General features: G+C 33.1%; 1 protein-coding gene across 1 annotated transcript in view; it reads left to right on the top strand.

Annotated features, from left to right (window-relative positions):
• The window catches only part of LOC140434137 (uncharacterized), a 248384-nt gene that overhangs the window by 116049 nt on the left and 108336 nt on the right, over positions 1-23999 (top strand). The window contains exon 2 of the mRNA XM_072522190.1: positions 3519-3733. The gene's annotated coding sequence lies outside the window, so the exon portion shown is untranslated. The remainder of the gene's footprint in view (positions 1-3518; positions 3734-23999) is intronic.

The raw sequence follows: 23999 nt of genomic DNA, 5'->3' as shown, positions 1-23999 counted from the left end.
CCACTCGCTATCATATGTTCGTCGGCTGGCTACTTATCCGCAGTATAAGTGCTTCTTTCCGATGCTTGATTATCTCTGCGAAAATACCATTGCTGTCTGTACTTTTATTATTTCTCATGCTTTATGAACTCCACGCATGATTTTTACATAGTCAGTGTGTTCACCTTCAACTCTGAGATTTGCTGTGTGATTCCAGTAAAGATTTTTAATCATTTTCAGATCTTGGTTGTTAATTCCTGTTTCTTTTAGTATTTGCATCATCTTGGCCAGCTGTACTCGATCAAACGCTTTCTTATAATCAACCAGACATGCGTATACGTCGCAGTTGACGTCTTTGCATCTCTGGAATAAGACTTGTACTAATAACAAAGCCTCTCTAGTATTAACAGCATTTGTGAATCCGAACTGGTTGGGGGAACTTTGACTTTTACAGAGCTTGAAGATTCTCTTATGAATTATATTTCTCATCAGTAGAAATTTATTCTATTCCGATTAGTAAACAATTGATTTTTATTGTCAACTTCCTTCTTTTCTTGTGTATGTATATAATATATTAATTGCCTTCCACTTAATAAAATAAAACAGGACAGTTCCTGTCCCGAGTAAAACTCATTTCCTATTCCGTTTCAAAATACACCTATATATATCTTACAACGTGACGATGACACGAAACAGTTGAATCTTGTACCACAGCTGTCATATTTATTCAGCGTTACCGTGATAAATTGCTTGCTGCTAAGACTGATCTCGTCTGGAGAGTAGGAAGCGTTGGACAGCTTTCACAATTTATAGTGGATGTGGTGAGAGATTACAGTTGTTGCAATTTGCAAAAGGGCTTACGGTTATTAACATTCACAAGATATAATGAGAATTAGATACGAAATTTGTTCCAGTAGGAGTACTTTTTACTTAATCTATACATAACGGTGGTCCTTAAGTAATTGTACAAAAAGAAATAGTAGATTCTACACTTTAAAATATTACGATTTAAGCCAAATTGCTTTAATAAAATGTTGATATTAAGAAAGATACAGAGTGTTAAAGTGCAAATTTAAAATTTTATTTTTCGCTATATACTTTCATGTTTGTAAACATTTATATATAAAAATTTACAGCTGGGTACTTTTAAATATGAGAAATTATAATTTGATGTATACTTTGATGTAACTGATAGAGGGCGCCACATATGCCACATATGTGGTTTAAATTTGCACTTAACTGTTTGCTCTTTAAATTACCTGTATTTGGGATAAAAAATATTGAAGATACATTATTTTAACAAAAAAAAAAGGTATACTTATGAATAACTTCAAAACTCAACAGTTTTCGAGATAATCGCATTTTACCAATCAGCTGCACAATTCTGATTTAAGGTAATTACTCCAGACAACGAAGAAAAAATACTTATAAATTTTGGTATAAAATACCTTTAACTAAAGTTAATAGTTAACGAAATATTAAATAAAATAAATATATCAGCAGGATAATTAATAATTGACAAAAATATAGATTAATAATTTGACAAAATAACAGAATAATAGGATTTTACATCAAACATTTTACTTTTTATGTTAAAGTCATAATCAAAACATTTTGTTTACAAACCAAATTAAGAAACAGTTAAACTAAATAACATAACTTGTTGTCAAAGTAAGTGTTCGATATGTCCACCATTTTTTTTAATTCATTTGTCAATATATTCCATAAAAGATCGTCTCATATTAAATAGCATCATTGGTTCTAAAGAAACTGCTGCAGTATTTATTTCTTCCCATAGTTGGTTGCAAATGTTTATGGGATTCTTACCAAAATTAAGCGGATTAAATTCTGGGCTACGTGGTGGCTATAATGTATAATGGATGAATATGTTCTTTTGGATACATATCCAAATCTTATGGCATATTATGGAACTACATCTTAGTTGTCGCAGAGGTTAAATAATGTATTAAACTGTGATGTATCTCGTTCATTGGTTACTTATATACAGACGGAATAACCTATCGATGACATTACTTATTTATATGATTACGTTACAGCTTACGAGTAACTATAATTACATCTCAAACAAATGGACTATTATGATTTACTAACGAACTAATATTATGCTGAACTAAATTGTCTGTGTGTTTACTATATTTATAACAATATCGGTTATTAGGCCAACGATGATGTTTTTGTAAAAATGCTGAGTTTTTAAGGTTAGATTTGTAGCAAAAGTATTATGAAACAAAATACATATGTGTTATTTAATACCTGTGCTCTAGTTTCTATTTGTGCTAATAAAATGGGTCAACAATTTACGTAATGAATAATAAATATTTAATATAATATTTAAAATAATATAATATAATATAATATAATGAATATAAATATAATTTTTGGATTTTTTATGAATTAAATAACTGTATCAATATCTCACCACATGCCAAGGAATATGACTACCACGACCAATCCAACGTTTATAATGTTTATGTGTTTTTCAAGGATTAAGTATAGATGTATTGTCGTAATAAAAGTTTATTCCTAACATCGTTCAATAGCTTTCATTAAACTTGCATTTGCAGTTCACCTAATTCACCATCAAAGAGAAGTCTCCTGATTTGTCGTTGCTTCAATAAAAATATTTTCCATTGTAAATTTTCCGTTCCCTATTGGTTCTTTTAACCAAGACTAAAAAGCAATAATTTAAATTTTTAAAAGCACTACCCTTGAATTTTATTTTTCTAAACCTACATTTAATAACCGCTGTGTTGCTTTTATTTAATCACATTGAAATATTAATTTTTATGTTGATCCACAAATAGATATTAACATCAGTTTACGTGTCCAAAAGAGACAACAAATGTTTCTCTGGGGCATTAGGTTTGCAGGGAAAATTTTTATTTGAACATGTAAATATATGGGTCAGACTCTGATGATGTTTTAATTATCCTTGATGTTTATCTGCCTCTCATTTGTCATTGTCTAAATAAAAAGATATGATATTTTTTTAATTAAATATTTTGTTAACATTAGCTATTACCAAGAGAGCAGACAGAAAAATTAGAAAATTTTGTCTAGGGAAAAACGTTTTAGAAACAATTTATTTCTATAGGGCGTTCTAAAAAAACGTTGAGTAGGGTAAATTATTAGTTGGTTAAAAGACTGTTCTTAATGCTTGAGAAAATAAATTAGACAGAGTTTTCTTCTCATTGATTTTTATCTTCCATTTTTGCATGAAGCATAAAACTCTTCCTACGAGGGAGGGACTACGAGGGAAGAATTCAGGATCGATAGTAATTAAAGTAAACTGTAAATCCAGGCTTATAAAGCTATCAGACAATGTTCAGAATATTTATATTCCTCTAATCCATCAAGAATTTATACATGTAGATTACCATTAAATATTTTTATTGTTTTTTATTTACACCAACATCAAAAAAACGTAATTTATTTATTATTACCTTTTTCCGTACACGCATTTTAATGTAATAGTGCTTTAAAGGCCCTTATCTAATTTTTAATTATTTCTATTTCAGACCAACATCCTGGGTCCAACAGATATAACCGTGTTGTCTTCGTCGATCGGCAAACGAAGCTCTAAGCTACTGAAGGGTCCAACTCGCCGGCCTCCTATTCACACGGAACAAGATAAAACGACACAAACGTCTCAAACGTCAGTTGTCAACAGCGCCTCGCCAACGCCGGCTGAGTACGTCGTCAGCGGCCATGTGCACGCCGGTATACCGATCATGTAATTTTCTGCACTATTGCTTACTAGATTTAGTGTTTTTTTTTACAAGCCCACCTTTACAGAACTTAGACTATTTTAGAGAATAGTTAGATATATTATGACTTACTTTGTACGACAGGTGTTTTCAAACTTAAACAGTTCCCAGAGAATGAGTGTAAGATTTCGCTATTAAATATGTACACGATATTATTCTTGGTTAGGCATGGCACTAAGCCATGCTTAGTCTTTTTAAGCTGTACGAAATGTGTAAAGGATTTATAAGTTTCAGCAAGAGCTTTAAAACGGCTTTGATGAATTGAGATGCTGAATATTGTAACAATTTTTATTTGCCTACCACATTGGGTGTGACTTGTAACAATATATAATTGAATATAGGGGGTTGAAAGGAGATACTGAACAACTACTTGGCTGGAGATACGGTAATCAAATAAATTTAAATATTTATAGCTAATATTTCGTTCGTTCTGACATTAGCTACGGCAAAGAAAAAGAATTGACGGACGAAGAAAAATTTACTTACCGACAGTTAACAAATGGTTCCGGTCTTGGCTAAGGTTCATGCTCGGCCAGTAATGCAAATTCAACGCTTACCGACAGCGACAGTGACAGTCACACTGTTTCGCCCAAGTGCCGCATACTCTGCTTGACAAATAGACGAATTAAAACAGAAGACAAGTTGACACCATGCTGTGATTGTATATGGTTTTTGTCATGACTAAAGGTTCTGAAAAATGCTTTAGTTCAAAATTACACCTTTACTGGTCATGTAGATCCAATGCTTACCGACATTGGCGCCAATTACCTCAGAATTGGACTTTGACCGTCTAGCCCAACCGACGCATACTCTGCTTTAGCAGAGTATACGGCACTTTGACCAGACGGATATAGTCCAATTCTGACGTCACTGGTGCCAATGTCGGTAAGCGTTGGATCTGCATTACCGGCCGAGCTCAGTCAAAACATGAACCTTAGCCAAAACCATTTATCAACTGAATATGTGGCAGCTGACTTATAACAGGTTTGATATACAGGGTAATATGATTGTATAGAAAAATTAAAAGATGGTGTCACTCCAAAAAAGCACTCAAATATTATATTATAGAAGAGGAAAAAATAATGATAAACTTTATCATGACAATCACAGCAACCAAAATGTTGCTGTTTGCTGTAGATATATCATTAAATGAGTTCAAGGCAAATCGGTAAAATTCATAACATACAATATTTTTTTTGTATATAGGACCTATTCTCAGTTTAGCAAAGAATACCAAGGATTTTCGGACGGCATGACTCTAGATGTCGATATGTTATCCGTGAGTAACTGTTTTTGGAAATTTCCAAGTTATTAAAATTGATCCAATACAATTTGATAAACTGACATTGTTTTGACTGACACAGCTTTATGGTTATAGCACTCACCATAGAGTTATAGCAGAGTATGAGGCACTTGGGCGAGACAGTGTGACGTCACTGTCGGTAAGCGTTGCATCTGCATTACCTTAGCCAAGACTGGAACCATTTGTTAACTGTCGGTCAGTCAATTCTTCAGTTTGTCAACTGTCAATTCTTCTTCTTTGCCGTAGCTAATGTCAGAACGAAGCTGCACCGACGCTGGGGATATGACACAAGCATGACAGACATATTTGATGTTTAACGATTTAAGACTGTCACACGTGTGGAAACCGTAACGAGTTGCATGCTATATTTCATCTACGACGAACAAGTAATTTATTTTTAAAGTTGTTATTGTACTTCCGATCTCTGATAAAAAATATGTAAGTCATAGACGGTTCTTCGATAGTCATCAGGCAACAATTTCCCTCGACTATGTTTACAAAATATACCGAGTGCGCTGTATATCCGATTTCAATAACATACTATTTTCGGCGTATATTAAACCTATATCGCTTCATTGCTGAAAATTAACCGTAATGAGTTGCATATTTTATTTTATTTATGACGAACAAGTAATTTATTTTTTTAAGTTGTTATTTGTATGGATACATTGGCGCTATTTGTAACAATTTAAACAATTATTATAAATCAAAATATCCTAATTTTGATCAACATTACTTACATTGAGTTTAAAATTTTAACACAACAGAATTTGAATTTAACATTTTAATTATTTACCAAATGACAAAAAAGGATGATACTGACTGTCATACGTCGAAATGAAATAACAAACTTTTCTGAATTATATTAATTATCAAAATTAAAATTAATTTTTAATCTTACCGTTTTTGTTGATTTTATATGAAATTATATGGTCTTTGTCATCACCATTTTATTCCAATATGTCAAGATTTGGGGTAAGGAACTATTTACATAGCGGTCTCATGGCACGTTTCCATTGTGCCATTAAACTTATACACCCTATTCTCTAAATCGTCAGGAGACTTACAACTTACACTTATACTCTAGCTGTGGTTAAAGTGATTTCGTATCGGCACAGCGTATTTCCATAATAAAACTTTAATACAAACTAAGGTAATTTGTTCTTTCAGAAATAACTCAATCAATTCGAAGAAATAATTAAGAAAACTAAAGAAGATCTGCTAAAACCAAACAAAGAAATAAAGAAGAAATCTTGGATGACTCCAGAAATCTTTCACTTAATGGAAAGCAGAAGGTTAATTAAAGGAAATAAAGATTAATATAAAAAAATGCAGGCTTACATCAGAAGAAAAATAAGAGAAGCTAAAGAAAAAGAAGCTGTTGAGAAATGTAAAGAAATAGAAAGACTACAAGCCAAGCATGACAATTTTAATGTACACAAAAAGGTAAAAGAAATAACGGGTACATTTAAAAAGCGAACACAAATGAAACTCATAGACACCAATGGAAAATTAATCATTGACACCCAAGAGATGAAAGACAAATGGAGAATATATTTGGAGACACTTTTTCAAGATCAAAGAACGGATTATAGGCATCCATTTTCAGAGAGGATGACGGGCCCGGACATACTTAAATCTGAGGTAGAAGAAGCAATAAAACGGATGAAAAGCAGGAAAGCTGTAGGGCCTGATAATATCGAAGCTGAATTTTTAAAACTCTTGGAGGAAGAAGGAATAAATTGGATCACGGCTGTCTTCGATAAAATATACAATACAGGAATCATCCCTGATAAATGGCTAGAATCAGAATTCATAGCGATACCTAAAAAACAGGGGGCTAAAAAGTGCGAAGAATATCGAACAATCAGCCTAATGAGCCACATATTAAACCTGTTTCTTAGAGTCATCCATGGAAGAATTTATAAGAAGTGCGAGGAACAAATATCGGACAGACAGTTCGGCTTCATTAACGCAGTGGCTACCAGAGAGGCACTTTTCGGAGTACAGGTACTGATTCAAAGATGCAGGGATGTTAACTGCGACGTATACGCGTGCTTGATCGACTATGAAAAAGCATTTGACAGAGTTCAACATCAAAAGATGATAAACATTTTAAAAGAAGCAGACCTGGATGACAAAGACCTTAGAATAATTTCAGAACTCTACTGGAATCAGACCGCATACATGAAAATTAACGGAGAAGAAACAGATCACATAAAAATACTACGTGGAGTTAGACAGGGATGTATCCTATCGCCGTTGATATTTAATATGTACTCAGAGAAAATTTTTAACAAGGCTCTTTACGGAATAGACGAAGGCGTCCTTCTAAATGGTGAAAGAGTAAACAATGTTAGATATGCCGACGACACCATGGTGATAGTAGATAGTTTAGAGGGACTTCAGAGGCTAATGGACAGAATAAACGAGTACAGTCAACAGTACGGACTAAACATTAATACCCACAAAACGAAACAAATGATTATCAGCAAGGAGAATATAAATGAGGCTCATCTATACATTAATAGGACGTAGATAGAGCGAGTAAAACAGTATTGCTACCTGGGAACTATTATAAACGAACAGTGGAGCAATGTCCAGGAAATAAAGTGCCGCATAGGAAAGGCAAGAACGGTCTTTAACAAAATGAGCGCCACCTTCAAAAGTCACAACATATCCCTAGATACAAAAATGAGACATTTGAGATGCTATGTTTTCTCTGTGTTGTTGTACGGGGCGGAGGCATGGACGCTTACAGACACCACTATTAAAAAACTTGAAGCATTTGAGATGTGGCTTTATAGAAGAATGCTGAGAATATCATGGACAGCAAGGATCACGAACAAGGAAGTTCTAGAAAAAATGAAGAAGGTACCAGATATTGTGTTTACGATCAAACGCATAAAATTGCAATATCTGGGACACGTTATGAGAAATCAGCACCGTTACTCCCTGCTGCAGTCTATATTGCAAGGTAAAGTCTAAGGTAAGCGAGGACCCGATAGAAGGAAAATATCATGGCTGCGGAATTTAAGAACATGGTTTAAGAAAACCTCAACGGAGCTGTTTCGAGCCGCAGCGAGCAAGGTCATGATTGCCAATATGATTTTCAACATCCGAAACGGATAGGAACCAGAAGAAGAAGAAGAAATAACTCAATTTCATTATATTTAAGCTAGATTTAATTAACCATTCTTCTTTTAGTTAAAAAATAGTTACAATTAATTTATACATTAATAAAATTAATTACAATTAATTTATGAGATTTATGAGAAATATATTATATGAGAAATATAATTAAACATATATACCAAAACTCAACAGCCAGTGTTAGAGTGGGTGATCGTCAAACCTAGAAATTCCCGATACAACGTGGAGTACGCCAGGGGGACACCATATCGCCGAAACTGTTCACTACGCTTTTGGAATATATATGTAAAAGGGCAAAACTGACCGACAAGGGCATAAACATAAATGGAGAAAAGCTTAGCCATCTAAGGTTTGCAGATGATATTGTACTAATAGCTGATAGGATAGATGAGGCCAAAGAACTTTTAAATCAGCTCTACCTTTCCTCGCTAGATCAGGTAATGGCCTATAAATACCTAGTTCATGAGATTGCATAGGAAAAGATAACCAAACCGTTGAGCTTCTCCGTCGTATAAGACTGACTTGGACAGCCTTCGGCAAGCTGAACCATATTTTTAAATCGTCTGATATACCAATATGCCTTAAAAGAAAAACGTTTAATTAGTGTGTTTTGCCAGTGTTAACTTACGGTGCCGAAACGTTGACCATGACAAGGAGAACAGTTCAAAAGATCCGTGTGTGTCAAAGGGCGATGGAGCGTGCTATGTTGGGCGTTTCACTACGAGACAAGATCCCAAATCGCCAGCTACGACAAAGAACAGGAGTGGCTGATGCAGTAGAGAGAGTAGCAACACTAAAATGGAACTGGGCAGGTCACGTGGCTCAAATGACAGACAATAGATGGACAAAGCGGATACTTGCATGGAGACCAAGAGATGATGCCTACCGAAGTAGAGGTCGTCCACCAACACGTTAGACTGACGATCTAAAACGTTGTCATAGGAATTGGATGCAAGAGGCACAAGATCGAAATAGATGGAAAATTATGAGGGAGATCTATGTCCAGCAGTGGATAAGCGAAGATTGAATGATGAATTTATGAGATCAAACCACATTATGGTTTCAGAAAAAATCTTAATAAAAATACCACAAAGATCCTCGTTGGACATGGAAAGACTTTTTATCCAAAGAAAGGTAGAAAACTTCTTGATTCATAGATCACGAGGAGGATCTCCAATAAGATGGATCGATCAAATTACTGTCATATGCAAAAGACCTATGCATGAGTTGCACCTATTGCAAGAATTGACCAGAGGTAGAGATCTTTGGATACAGACAATACACGACATCAGGATGACCACTACACTCCCTCCGGGGGTCAGGATTGAAGAACGAGAATCAGATATTGGTTCTTGGCACTAAATAGCATGTTAAAATACTTTGTCAGATATAAATTCATTTACATATTACTATATAAAAAATATATAAGACCATGCAAAAAGCAATACTATTCTCAAACTTTTCTTTTTACATTGTCTTTTTTATAAGGGAAACACTTACGCACTTACGAACGTATTACATATAGCAGTTTCTTTCTGTTAATTTAAATAACTGAAGAAGATATAACAACGATTTTGTTACGATTTAACGATTTAATCAACGAAAAATTTCCTATTGACCCTTAATTGGTACCTGCTTTTTTAATAGAATGTCTGCATCTGACATAATATTCCTTTGTTTTTAAATATTGATGTATTAATTGCTTTTAGGTTTAATATACTTCGCAATATAGATATGCTTTCAATGTTGCTTTATCCGTTGGTTTTATGCTTTTGTCTGTGTTTTAACAATACACTTTCTTCGAGCTTATTTTTAGTGTTGTATGTTTTATGGGGTTTTAATAATTTTTAAATTATTCATTTAATAGCTTCCAAGCTTTATCTACAGTAACCGATTTGTAGAAATATAAAATAACTATAACATAGATGATATATAATAGATGAATATGTTGAATCCATTAACAAATACCTCTGGAGTGCCTTCAAAACCCTGTTTCCCGGCATTAGACGCGCCAAAAAACTTACATTGTAACACGCGCACGGTCAAATTGACGGTATACATAGTTTTGGTTTTAATTAATAAAAAAAAAAACAAGTAGAACTTAAATTTAAACCAAAAATATTTTATTTAAAATTTGCGTTACAATTTTTTATTTATTGTTCTGTCTTTTATAGTATTCAGTACAAAGTTGGGAAGTATGTTCTCGGCATATATACCCTTGACACTGTTTCGACGAATACTATGAGTATTTAAATTTTTGTCAGCAACGATGTGGCTATTTATTCCAGATATCTTCAAAGAAGTAAAAATAATGTTACAGGCCATCTTTCGTGCACTTTTCGTGACACATAGTACCTCATCAACGGTATCAACACCTCCCTTTGTTGCATTGTAAAATGTAATAATTGTTGGCTTGTATGCATCGCCACTTTCTGGATCAATCTCGTCTTTGTAATGCACTGTTGACAATAAGGTAACTATTTTGTTCTGCTTATGCTTGTAGGATACCAAAGTCATGTCTTCGGTGAAATCAAAAATGCTCGAAGTATAACTTTACGCTCTAACTTTACGCTCCTTTAACTTTGCGGTAAAAATCTCAGAAATTTCTTTTTTATTTTTGCAAGTTCTGCTCGTAATTGTTAATTTGTGTTTTTTTAGCAAATATAAGACTAAAGGTATCGACATAAACCAATTATCGAAAGTTACATTTCTTCCAGTTCCAGAAATTGGTTTAATTAATCTTTGTACTACTGAAGAGGCGCTATTGTCAACTTTATAGGGCCATCTGGTTAAGTCCCAATATACACTTCTAGATTATAGGTGAAATATGACGTGCAATCAACAAGCGCTAATATTTTAATGCCAAAATCCATATTTGCCGCGAAATGACCCAAGCATTTCATCAATTGTCACAAATTCACTTAGAGCATAATTAGTTTTGCATCGCTTAACAAATCCATCAAGTAATTCTCATATAGAAGATAGCTTGTCGTACTGTTTTCTTTCCCCTCTAAATTCCCATTGTAACACGAAAAATCTCTACGCCGGTTCCGTACTGTGCCTACAGATATCTCAAATGTAGGTGTGATGACTGTAAGATTCCAGCAAAATATAGAAGACCAATAAGTGCTTTAATTTCTTCCATATTTGTAGGTGGCATCTCTTTCTCTACTGTAATATTTGTCCGAAGTTTTAGAATATATTTGTTTTTGTGCTCAACTATTTCGCTGATGACGGAGTGTGGAAAAAACAATTGCTAAACGTCACTGGCTTTTCCAATTACTCCAGAAGATTGAGTCACTACATTTCTGCTTCGGGTCTTTTTTTTTAAACAGCTACGGGAAATTTATTCCACAACGTCTTTTTGTCCCTTCCCACAAAACACTGACAAGTATTTAGATCTTGCTGAGTTTTGTTAAAACCTAGTAGCGCTTTTTCTTCTGATTGCTCTGAATTAGAGTCGCGATCATTGTTCTCCAAAACGTCATCTTGGTCTTCAGGAGGTCCACCTATCTCATTAGCTAAAATACGCTTTATTTCTTTCGTAAATTGCGGTCTATTGCATTTACCTTTGTAAATTTCATGAGGATTGTTTTTGTTACTGATGTCTTTCCAGTGTTTTTCTGTGGCCAAACAATATTTTTTAATAACTTTTTATTAATCTGATGGAATGATTCAATTCCGAAAAGATCTTCCTTAAAATAAAAGTTTTAAGCTTTAAGTAAGCATTTTTTATACCTTAATACACACGAACACCACATGCTTTGTTTATGTTTATATAAAAAATACTACGTATTTGTATATTATTATATTGAAGCTCATTGCTTCAGTGGCAGTACTGCAAAACTAGGTATTGGTGGACAATACATTTGTGTCAGTTCAATTTAGTAAATTTTCGTTTCTATTTTGGTTCACTGTTATATTGCTGATTATGATACTTTTACGCCAATTTCTTTTACTGATTTATACTTCTTATTGGCGTACCTTATTGGCGGCAGCTCTGAAAAGATCTACTGAGCTGCAACTATACCACTCTTTCAGGTTTTTAAGCCAAAAAATTCTTTGTCTTCCTTTGGATCTTTTACCCTTGATTTTACCTTGCAATATGAGCCTTAATATCTCATATTTCGCACCTCTGGTAACGTGGTCTAAATATTCCAGCTTTCTTGTTTTGATGTGCTTTATGACCTCGCAATTCTTTTGTAGCCTTCTCAACACTTCTGCATTTGTAACTCGTTGGATCCATGGTATTGTTACTTATTTGTATTGTAAGAAAATAATTCTAATCATAATTTCACTCTTAATGTCGTAATAAAGTTTGCTCTTAATGTCAATAAATCAATTTTATCAATTTTAGTTTAAAACATTCCAGAAATCAAAACTGCTTAAAGGTTTGTAATATAAAGTACATAGTTTACCTATGGCAAAATCTGTCTCACCATTTAATTCCTCATTTTTGTGCTCCGTATCGTTTTCCTCCAAGTTTTCTTCTACATGATCTTCTTCTCCCGATTCCTCTAAAAAAGCGCTAACAAATTTTTTGTTTTTTTTTCATAATCCATAATATCTGAAAAATAAAGTTTTGTAACAAAACAATTACTTACAAATCACAAAATTCTATTATTTCTCTAGACGCACACGGTCCACTGCACCGGTTTTACAAATTACAAACAGTTCGAGCATCAACACTTCAATGATACACAGTCGATATACAGTAGAAGGTATTTTACCTATCAAAAGAAGGTACAGAGCTGTATTGACCGTCATTGACTCCCACCGGTCTCCTCGACAAGCTGCGTCTACTAAAAGGTTAACGGTATTCTAGATTAGAACATTTAGAAACATATAATGTAAGTGGACAGAATCGGCATCTTTAGCGGCTTTTCGGTAAGAGGTTTAAAGGGATTTTGCGGGTAATTCTAGAAACGGTTGTTTGTAGAAACCGGGTCCTAACAATATAACGAAAATATTAATAAAAATTATTAGTGGCATAAAATAATTTCGTAGAAAATACTACTAAAATTTGAATAATTTGCAAACGGAATATTATTCAATGTTTCAATATTCAATTCAATTTTTTTTATTTTTACCATTAGTTAATTTCTGCTATATTTATTTAATATTTTTAACCAACAATAATAACGACTTCAATCCACATTTATAGTCACCGTATTTTTCACATCTGTCAATGCGGTTTAAAGCTCTTATTTCGTTTCTCCCTCGACCGATACCGATACTTGTCACGAAAGCCAATATCGGCGAACACAAAGATTTCTCACAATGTTTTAACCATGGCTATGGAATGCGAAAAACCTTCACAATAGTTCATTTTACGAATTCCATCAGTCAACAACACTCAAAAAGCAGGGCCTAAGCCAGCGACGAAATCCCAAGAATTCATTTCTGTGTGGAAGATATTCTATTGAATTATTTCTGGGATGATTTCTGACAAGTTTGGAAAAGTTTTTTCATCAACTGTAAAATAAACTAAACTGTTTCAAAAGTGTAAAAGTAACTAAAAATTGACCATTTTTTAAAATTAAAAATGGTTTTTATTGCGTTTGGTTGTATCTGTTATCTCAAAATTATATAGATAGAATATCTAAAAGAGAGTTATAAACTTCATGTAAGATGATAAATTTATTATGCATAAGTTGTATATTCTAGTATGGGGTAAACAATAATTTAAAAATGAATACAAGGATGCTCGACTTAAAAAAGAGGGCGTATACTCGAAGTTAACAACTTGAGAACGTGCTTTAAATAGACCACTGGTACCAAAAGATGAATTGTTTTGACGATTTTCAGTACTATTAGTTTAAAATAAAAATAAACTATAAGAAGTGGTCTTTTATTGCTTATGGCTATAGTCTTTCTCTTTTTTTTTTCTTTTTTTGCTGGGAGCTACTTTGGAGACATTTGTTAAGGAGCTTCTATTTGAGGAATATCATCGACATTTTTTCCTATATTGGTTGTGTCGCAGTCTATTTGCTTATTGTTTATCTTTCATTTATTCATGATATTTATTCCATATTTACAGAAACTTGTACTAGCTTACACAGGCCCAATTGATACTCCACAGCTCTCTTGGTGACTCACTTTAGCTGCGTACCATTTAGCAGATTTAACAGTGTACCATTTGGGTTGAGAGGAACTAATCTCTCCAAATTACCCCTGATAAATTTCACTAGATTAATGAATTTAATGCTAAGTCTTGTAGGCCGAAATTATGAGTTATACTACAAAAAAGAACTTAGACGGATCATAGAACGTTCATATATATATTAGGGGTGTAGTGGCCAAAGGCGCAACAACAAAGTGCCACCCTCACATTAAACACGGTGCAAGCACTTGCTTACCTTTAAATTTTAGACGCTTTCTTACAGTAGTATGAGTGCTAAATCATTGTGAAAACATAGCAGGGAAAGACCTGATAAGCTTAAACAGGTTCCGAAAAAAATGGTTCGTAACTAAGGACTAGGTAACTATAGAAATACGAAAGGGAACTGTCTGACCGGATGAGTGTCAACACATAACACGTATATACGTAAAGACTTAATCTATAGAATCTATGGCATCGTACACTGAATTGCCAAACATATTTTGCACCACTGTTTGACACTTGATCCTAAAAGGTAAGCACAAGTCAAGTTACTTCAGAAATACAAGGTAAGTTGTTGTTATAGATAATGTCCCTGGCATGCTGTCACCACATTAGTATTAAAATATTCGTACCGATAACGTCTCCTTTCAGTATCGTTAATTAGGTCTTGCTTCATTCTATTGATGAGTTTCTTATACAATTTATTTAGTACGATGATGAATTATTGCTTAGGCGAAATATAAAAATGATAATAAAACTTCAAGAGATAACTGCTACAAATAGGTAATGTACATAAGTATGCCTAAAAAGAAGTAAAGAGTTTAAAACAATTTTGTTTTTTTGAAATACATAAGTGTATACTGCACTTTTTGCGAAAGAAATTGGTTCTAGGACCAGATTTCAGGAATTTGCACCTAAAAGAAAGGGATTTTTTTATCTATAATTGGCAAATGACCAAATCCATCCGGCCTTACTTCTGCTGCTGGTCTAGTTTCTCTTTTTTCTTTTTTCTGTGATGGAGATGACGTCGATTCTCTGGTATCCAAAGGACGTCATCGTTTTCAGGAGGATATTTTGACTGATTTTATCAAAACTTTAAACCCTAAAACAAACTAAATCCAATATGTGTACACTACAATGTACATTGTGAATAAAGCGGATAGAAACATCTGATCACGTCATTTCGACATCAGTAAAGTGATGTACAATATTGTACACCGTGAACGAAAGGGTTATACCTTTTTACGAGCTACCACTGACTGACCTGTTCCTTTCGATACGCTTTGCTTTTGACACATAATTTATTAACTCTTTTTACCTCCACAATCGTGTATTATTCTTTAGAATCTTCTCGTAGCAAGAAAGTAGTTATTCACTCAGTATCCCGCAGGGAATTGGTCGAATAAAAAATATTGGATAGTTTGTCTTAAACCCGAATCAGTATTGAATTCTAACTTTGGACACCGGATAGTCATTTGCAAAATGTACTAGAAGTCAAAGGCGGAGTTTGTTTACAAATTTGGAACGGAAATATGTTTTACTTGTATAGAAAATTTAATAAAATGTTAGAATTTTAGTTTCAATAATAAGTTTAATTTTATAATCTTAATATTTTCTTTACCTTTGGTGTTGGCTAATATCATATACACCAATATTATTCGCTATGTGCAAAATCCGAAAAGCGACACCTAGTGGAATAAATCAGCGAAGGTGTTAGCACTTTTAATATTTTAGTCTTACATTATCTGCAAATAAAGTGACTTAAACTTGTTTATTTAATAAAACAATTATTGTAATATATATCAATAATTAACTTTTTAATTGATTTTTAACTGTAAAAATTCGTGTGTATAATTTTTAGATTTAGATTTCATTATCTGACATTTAAGATTGAGGTGATGAGGTTAATAAAGGGTTAACATTGTATGCAGTAAATAAAATTAATTATTAAATGGCAGTATTACTATTATTATGGATTCAATAATAAAAACTGGATTTCAGAAAATAAATCATAAAATAGATTTTCAACCAGCTATCGTATCCACTGTAAAATACAATTAATAATACCATAATTAATACCATATCAATATTTTGGAGCAACATTAACGCCCGATTTCATAATGACAACCTAAAGTACACTTTAACTAATGTTCGTTTTAGACTAAATTGCATAATTGTATATTTTGTCAATCTTCTTCTTCTTCAAGTGCCATCTTCGTTCCAAAGGTTGGCGATCATCAGGGCTATACGTATTTTCGAAACTGCTGACCGAAACAATTCGTTGCTGCTACAGCTATACCATTCCCGTAGATTCTTTAGCCAGGAGTTTCGTCTTCTTCCTATGGACCTTTTTCCTGCTATTTTCCCTTGCATAATTATTCGAAGCAGTTCATATCTTTCGCCTCTTGTAATGTGTCCCAAGTATTGCAGTTTTCGTTTTTTGATCGTAAATATGACTTCCTTTTCTTTATTCATTCTTCTCAAGACCTCGACATTTGTGACTCTCTCGGTCCATGATATTTTCAGGATTCTGCGATACATCCACAGTTCAAATGCCTCTAATTTTTTGGTATCAATCTTTTTCAACGTCCATGACTCCATTCCGTAGAACAGCACAGAAAGTACGTAACATCTCATCAGGCGAAGTTTCATTTCAAGGCTCAAATCTCTTCCGCAGAACACTCTCTTCATTTTAGTGAATATGGATCTGGCTTTTTCTATTCTTATTTTGATTTCTGCTGAGCTGTCGTTGTCTTCATTTATAAAAGTGCCTAAATATTTGTATTTGCTAACTCGATCGATAATTTCATTGTGTAAATATAAATTTTGGACATTTTGTGTTGATTTCGATATTACCATAAATTTAGTTTTCTTTATGTTCAAAGATAGTCCATATTCTTCGCTGCATAATGTCTGTAGCTCTTCAAGTGTTTCTGCGATCAGAACGGTGTCGTCGGCAAATCTCAGATTGTTTAATCTAACACCATTTATTTTAATACCTACGGATTGCTCAGAGAGTGTTCTATTCATTACGTCTTCGGAATAGAGATTAAACAGGGTTGGTGACAGTATACACCCTTGTCAATCCAAACCATCATCACATCACATTAGTTTAAATAATTAATTCTTTTCCTGTTAACTTTTGGGTGGCGTAATCCGAACTTGAAGGAATATTTAGCATTTTTTTTAATTTGAAAAAAAAAAAAGAACTTGAACCAACATGATTAATATTGAAATTTACACTTTAAAGTGAATTTTATATTATTGAAGTTTACATTCTAAAGTGAATATTAATTTAATGTTCACGTCAAACTTATTACGAAATCGGGCGTAAGAATGCAGAATTTGGGTTATGTTACTTACTTCTTCTTCTTCTTGTGCCGCTCCTATCGGAGATTGGAAATCATCAAGGCTATCCTGACCTTGTTTACAGCTGACCTAAAGAGTTCATTAGTGGTACAGCCACTAAGGTACTTACTTCTGTTTTAGTATAATATAAATCCACTTTTCTCGTGTTGCATTAATTTGTGCTTAAAAATTAGAAACTGATTGAACTTGAATTTACTTTTTGTTGTATTTTTACAATTTATAGCACAGCATTTGCGAAATCTCATTTTTTTTTAATAACTACTTATGACATGGGGCGCTTTCGAAAAATTAGCATATATCTTGAAAAACACCTCCATTTCTGTAAACTTAAAGAAAAAGGTGTATAACACATGCATACTACCAGTTTGTACTTACGGCTTGGAGACAGTAGCCCTTACCATAAAATCTGCTAAAAAATTAGAAACAACGCAAAGAGCAATGGAACGAATCATGCTTGGAATATCACTAAGAGACTATTATAAATTATCATAATAAGAGACAAGATTAGAAACACCGAGATAAGACGTAGAACGAAGATTAGGGATATTGTGGAAGAAATTGCCAAAATGAAATGGCGCTGGGCAGGTCACGTAGCCCGATATAATGACAACAGGTGGACACGGAGAATTCTAATATGGAGACCAAGGACGACAACAAGAAGCATGGGAAGACCTCAAAAAAGATGGGTAGATGATAAGAACAGTGGCAGGAAAACAGTGGATTAGATTGGCGCAAGATAGAGAAAGATGAAAGAAATTGGGAGAGACCTACATTCAGAAGTGGATGGAAAATGGTTGACAAAGAAGAAGAAGAGACTTATGAAATACGCTAACAAAGTTGCAACTTTCACCGCTGTACGCGCACGATCGTTTTTTATATACCCCCCAGGTACTTGTACATAGCGAATACCATTTGCACGTATGCCCAGTTCTCTTATTGCCTTTTGTTCTAATTATTTAGCTTCACAGATTGTTGAAAATAGATAAACAAAATATATACTAGGTCCAAACTTTGTCCATAAGTGAAGCTTTGTAGATGTTTTAGTTCAAAAACCTTCTATTGTCACTCTGCATCCATTAAATCAAATTTAATATTCTTCTATTCCGTTCTTGCCTATTTCTAAAAATTATGGCTAAAACTTTGTATATTTTGTACAGAAATGAAATATTCTTAAATTATTGCAGTATTTTGTCATTTTTTTTTAAATATGGGACATATGTTTTGAACTTGTTGCGTATGTCTTGAAATTGTTTTTCTGATCATTTTTGACATTTTTAACCAATTTTTTGACCACTTTAAGTAGAATTTAACCTCCCTCGTTTAGGAATTCCTTTTTATATTCTCCTTTACATTTTTCCAGTTATTGGTTCTATGCTTTAGTCTTTTTTTTACTATCCTAATCACTTCCGTTTTTTTATTACTAAAGTACGACATATTTGCAAATTTCTTACGATAATGTAATTTGTTGGTTTCTTGGTACGTTGCTTATCTCTTTAAGTTAATAGGTGTATTCTAACTCTTTTAGCTTACTTCGGTAACTACATATTCTTGTTACTAAAGTCAATTTTTTCATATACTAGATCTCTCTACCACATCATTCTTTCTTGCACAAGATCTTTTTTACTTTTGTCATATTTTCCTAACATTTCTGCATTTGTCAATGCATTTTCTAACATTTATCAGATGTGTCAATCTACATGCTTTACTTTTAATTTTTTTTTTCAAGATTATATTTATTTTCTCCCTAAATTTTTGTTTCTTCTTGTTTTCAAATTATTTAACATTATATTTTCTTTTATTCCGATACCTTTATTTGTTTGTAGATTATTGTTGTAACATAACTTGTCCAGATGGTAAGTTGGGATTAAAAAAAAAAAAAATTTTAATATCAAGTACGTTCACTTCGTAAACCGGCGCTGAAGTTTGTTGAAGGACACAACGGCAAGCTTTGGGACGTGGGTATGTAAATCTAGTATGGGGGATATTTAGATAAACAATAACTGAGAATAAAAACGTACCAATGGAAATGAAAATAGATCAAATTTGGTAGAAAAAGAAAGGAAAAAATTAGGTGCGCAACCTTGTCTTTTTTAGAGGGACAAAGAAAACTCAGAGGAACCAGTGATTAAATTCTCTCTAATTAGAACAGAGAAAAACCAGGTTAAAAAGAGAGAGTTGATAGTTCCCTCCTTTGAAAACAACTTTGTGCTAAAGTAAACAAAACCTCATAGTGGTTTAAACTACTATTTTAAGACGCAAAAAAAAATAAACTATATCGATTTTTGTGACTTACTTTAAAAAAATATGGTATATCTTGTTTTTTTAAACAGATACTTATATACTGCTTCTTCATTCGTCTGGCATTTAATCCACTTCTAGTACTTTTCCGTAACTTTTTAACATCTTTCTTGCGAACTAGTATTTCGTTATTTTTTTCTTTCAATTTTTCATTTCTCATCTATAATTATACACACAAAACTTAACTAACAACATAAAGAAAAATATCAGAATTTAATAGAAACCAAAGTAAATACAATCCTTTTTAAGACTTTCAGCTCTAGAGCTGTATAAATGGCTGATGCCTCCAAGACCGATTCCAAGTAAATCTGAACTGTCAAGAATTTATTAACAGTCAATTTAAAATAGCAACCCTTACAGGTTATGTCAATTTTTTTATAATTTTGAAACAATCCGTAAAAAACACAAGAGAATAAATTAGCTTTAGAAACGAATTTAAAATGAAACATCAATATCTCCAAGAAATAATAGATGGATCAAGATATTGGAAAATTTTAAATCGCCATAAACAAGAGCAAAATAAAATCATTACCATTATACCAAACTCCTTCTTTGTCAAAAACACGAGACTCTCAACCATAAAAACTTTATTTGCGACATCTGTTTTCAGAAGAGTGTTATTTTCTTGAAATCAATAAGGCCCTTAAAATTTATTACCCTCTAATGCAGAAGATGATGGTGAGGTATTTTCACAAACTGTCAAGTATTTTAAAAGAAAACGAGTCATAAATTCTAAAGTTCCAGTTCAATTTTTATTCAAGTTCTTTCACACATGGGACATTTATTATATATTGGATGTGAAAACTCTGGAGAGACGAGAAATTTATGGTTAAGCTGGTTTAGAAATGGATATATATATATATATATATATATATATATATATATATATATATATATATATTTGTTATGAAAAATTATGTATGCAAGTACTCCAGTGAAAAGTGCGTCATAGTATTTAAAGTGATTTTAAAAACTGTTAACCCTCAATAGATTTGAAAGCACAAATATAGGCATAACAGTTTTATGCAACAATCAACATTGAAAATTAAAATGTGTAAATTGTAGCACACGATTCGGGTATTATTCTACCCAAGGCTGGAGGAGAGATGGTAACGGAAAACTTTAAATCGTCGTAGTTTTTTCCCGTTCCTAAAAATCTAAAGTATGATGTTAGAAAACTGAAAGATCCCAATGTTTGACTGCAGGTTAGTGAAAACCTCAATACAAAGGTTCTAAAATGCAGAAATGCAGGAACTATAGAAGAAAGTCTGACCATCATACAAGAAACAGTGAGAGAAATCAAAGAACAACACCTGAAGAAAGATACAGAGAAACGGAAATCATGAATGACCGATGAAATACTTGAACTTATGGATCAGAGAAAAAAAACAAAGAAAATCTTCAAGAATATAAGAGAATACATACCATCGCCAGAAGAAAGATAAGAAAAGCCAAAGTTAAACAAAAAACAAAACAATGTCAAGAAATAAACAAGTATCAGAGTCAATATGATAATTTTAATGTACATCGAAATTGTCTTATATGTTCATTTGCGCTCACTTTTTTATCGATTTCGTTTTCCTTTGATTAACAAAAATCTTCGCGTGCTTCCATGACGTCAAAAGGTAAAGGAAATGCTGGAAAGTTCCGAAAACGCAACAGTGGAAAAATAACAGATAATGAAGGCAATCTTGCCATATCTAAAGAAGATAAAAAGAAAATATGGGAAAAATACTTTTCCACGACCTTAGAACAATTTATTAGCCTACTATTGAAGAAAATTCAGGTCCAGAATTTCTACCAGACGAAATAACGGCAGCCGTCAGACAAACGAATGATGGAAAGGCACCGGGACTTGATGAAATTCCTGCAGAACTGCTAAAGCTATTAGATGCAGAACAAATAAAAATAACAACTGAAATATTTAATGAAATATATAAGGCAGGAAAAATACCAGTAGAGTGGCACAAATCGGAGTTCGCACCATTGCTCAAAAAACCAGTAGCAAAAGTTTGTGAAGACTGTAGGACCATAATCCTAATGAGCCATCTGCTGAAGCCTTTTTTTAAAAACCATCTACAAAAGAATTTACTGGAAACACGAGGGTCAAATTGAGCCCAGTCAGTTTGGATTTGTGAACGCCGTTGGTACGAGAGAAGCTTTATTTAGAGTGCGGGAATTGTTTCAAAAATGTAGAGATGTCAGCTGTAATGTTTTTGCATGCCCTATAGACTACAAGAAGGCTTTCGATAAAGTCAGGCATGAACAAATGATGGAAGTGCTGTAGAGGACAGGGATTGATGGAAGAGACATAAAAATAATAGCTAACCTGTATTGGAATCAATCAGCGGTGCTCCGAGTAGATAAAGAATACACAAATCAGGTCAAAATCTTAAGGGAAGTGGGACAGGGGTACATAATTTCACCACTGATATTTAATCTGCACTCAGCAGATCTAATCTAATCAGCACACATTTGAAGTCTCTAAAAGATGAAGGCATCTCAATAAATGAAGTCAATCTCAATAACCTGCGGTATGCAGATGATACACTAGTGTTTTCAAATACCATAGAAGGACTGCAAAACTTGAAGAACAAAATAACGGAAATTAGTAGAATATAGGGACTGGATATAAACACTAGCAAAACCAAGCTAATGATCATCAGCAAGGAAAACATAACTAGAGCAAATCTGTATGTGAACCAAATGAGAATTAAGTATCTCACAGTACAAGTAATTTGAAACTATAATAAATGAGTCATGGGACAATACCCAAGAGATTAAATCTGGCATCGAAAAGGCAAAAAGTGCATTCTTAACTATGAGCTCTGTGTTCAAGAGCCATGACCTCACCCTTGAAATAAAAATAAGACTCCCTAAATGTTACGAGTACTCGGTGTTTCTGTATGGAGTAGAAACGTGGACATTAAAGGCGGAAACTCTATCAAAACTTCAGGCTTTTTAGTTATGGTTACACAGAAGGATCCTGAAGATACCATGGAGAGATAAAGGCACCAATGAAGAAGTACTGCGGAAGATAAACACAACCGCGGATTTAGTAAACATCGTAAAGGTCCGTAAGCTACAGTACTTGGAACATATAATGAGAAATCAAGACAGATATGAGCTAATGCATTTTGCAAGCTAAAATTAAAGGAAAAAGGGCAAGAGGATGAAGAAGAATATCCTGGCTTGCTAACCTAAGAGCATAGTATAGAAAGACCTGAACACAGCTATTTCGTGTAGCAACCAACAACGTCATCATAGGTAGAATGATGGCCAACGTTCGGAATGGACAGGCACCCTAAGAAAGAGAAAAATTTTAAATTGTAATAAATTTTTTTAGAAGTGAACCCCAGATATATTACGCATATATAATTATATTAAATATAGTTGGTACTTACTTTAAAGTTTTTGGCAGACTTTCATGTGGTGTTATTGAAGAACGCATAATTGTGTGCTTCTTCTGAATAATAGCTTCTGTTATTGCTGACAACGATTCAACGTTACTATATTCATTAATTCGAAAGTAGTTTCTTCAATGATCTGGATATATTCGCAATTCTATTTGAGGATTAAATTTTGATTTAAAATTTTTAAAAGACAGTCATAGGAGATAGAGGTGTTTTGAAAAGTTATCGATTTTGTGAATAGAAACAGTTTTTCTTATTTGATTCCTAGAATCAAAGAACCCATTAGGAACATAACATATGATCTGTATATTTCGATGTTTACAATTTAAATAATATAATCGTGAACTGTTAGAAAATTGTATTATCTTATATAGCAGGTTTATACTGTATTGATAAACTATATTGATATAAAGAAAAGACAGTTAAGATTTGATTTCACGTACAGTGCGTTTGTGTATCCGCTTATACGTATTTCATCCTAAAAGGAATCTTCGGAGCGGCTATTCACAACCGCTCTGAACGTGAAAATAATCTTTTCTGTCATATTAGAAGCAACTATAAAATGGCTTCGATTTGGACGCAATAGCGACATC

This window comes from Diabrotica undecimpunctata, chromosome 2 (genome assembly GCF_040954645.1).
Source record: "Diabrotica undecimpunctata isolate CICGRU chromosome 2, icDiaUnde3, whole genome shotgun sequence".
Classification (NCBI taxonomy): Eukaryota; Metazoa; Arthropoda; class Insecta; order Coleoptera; family Chrysomelidae; genus Diabrotica; species Diabrotica undecimpunctata.
The sequence above is the reverse complement of the archived record's forward strand: the minus strand, read 5'-3'. Positions and strand labels throughout refer to the sequence as shown.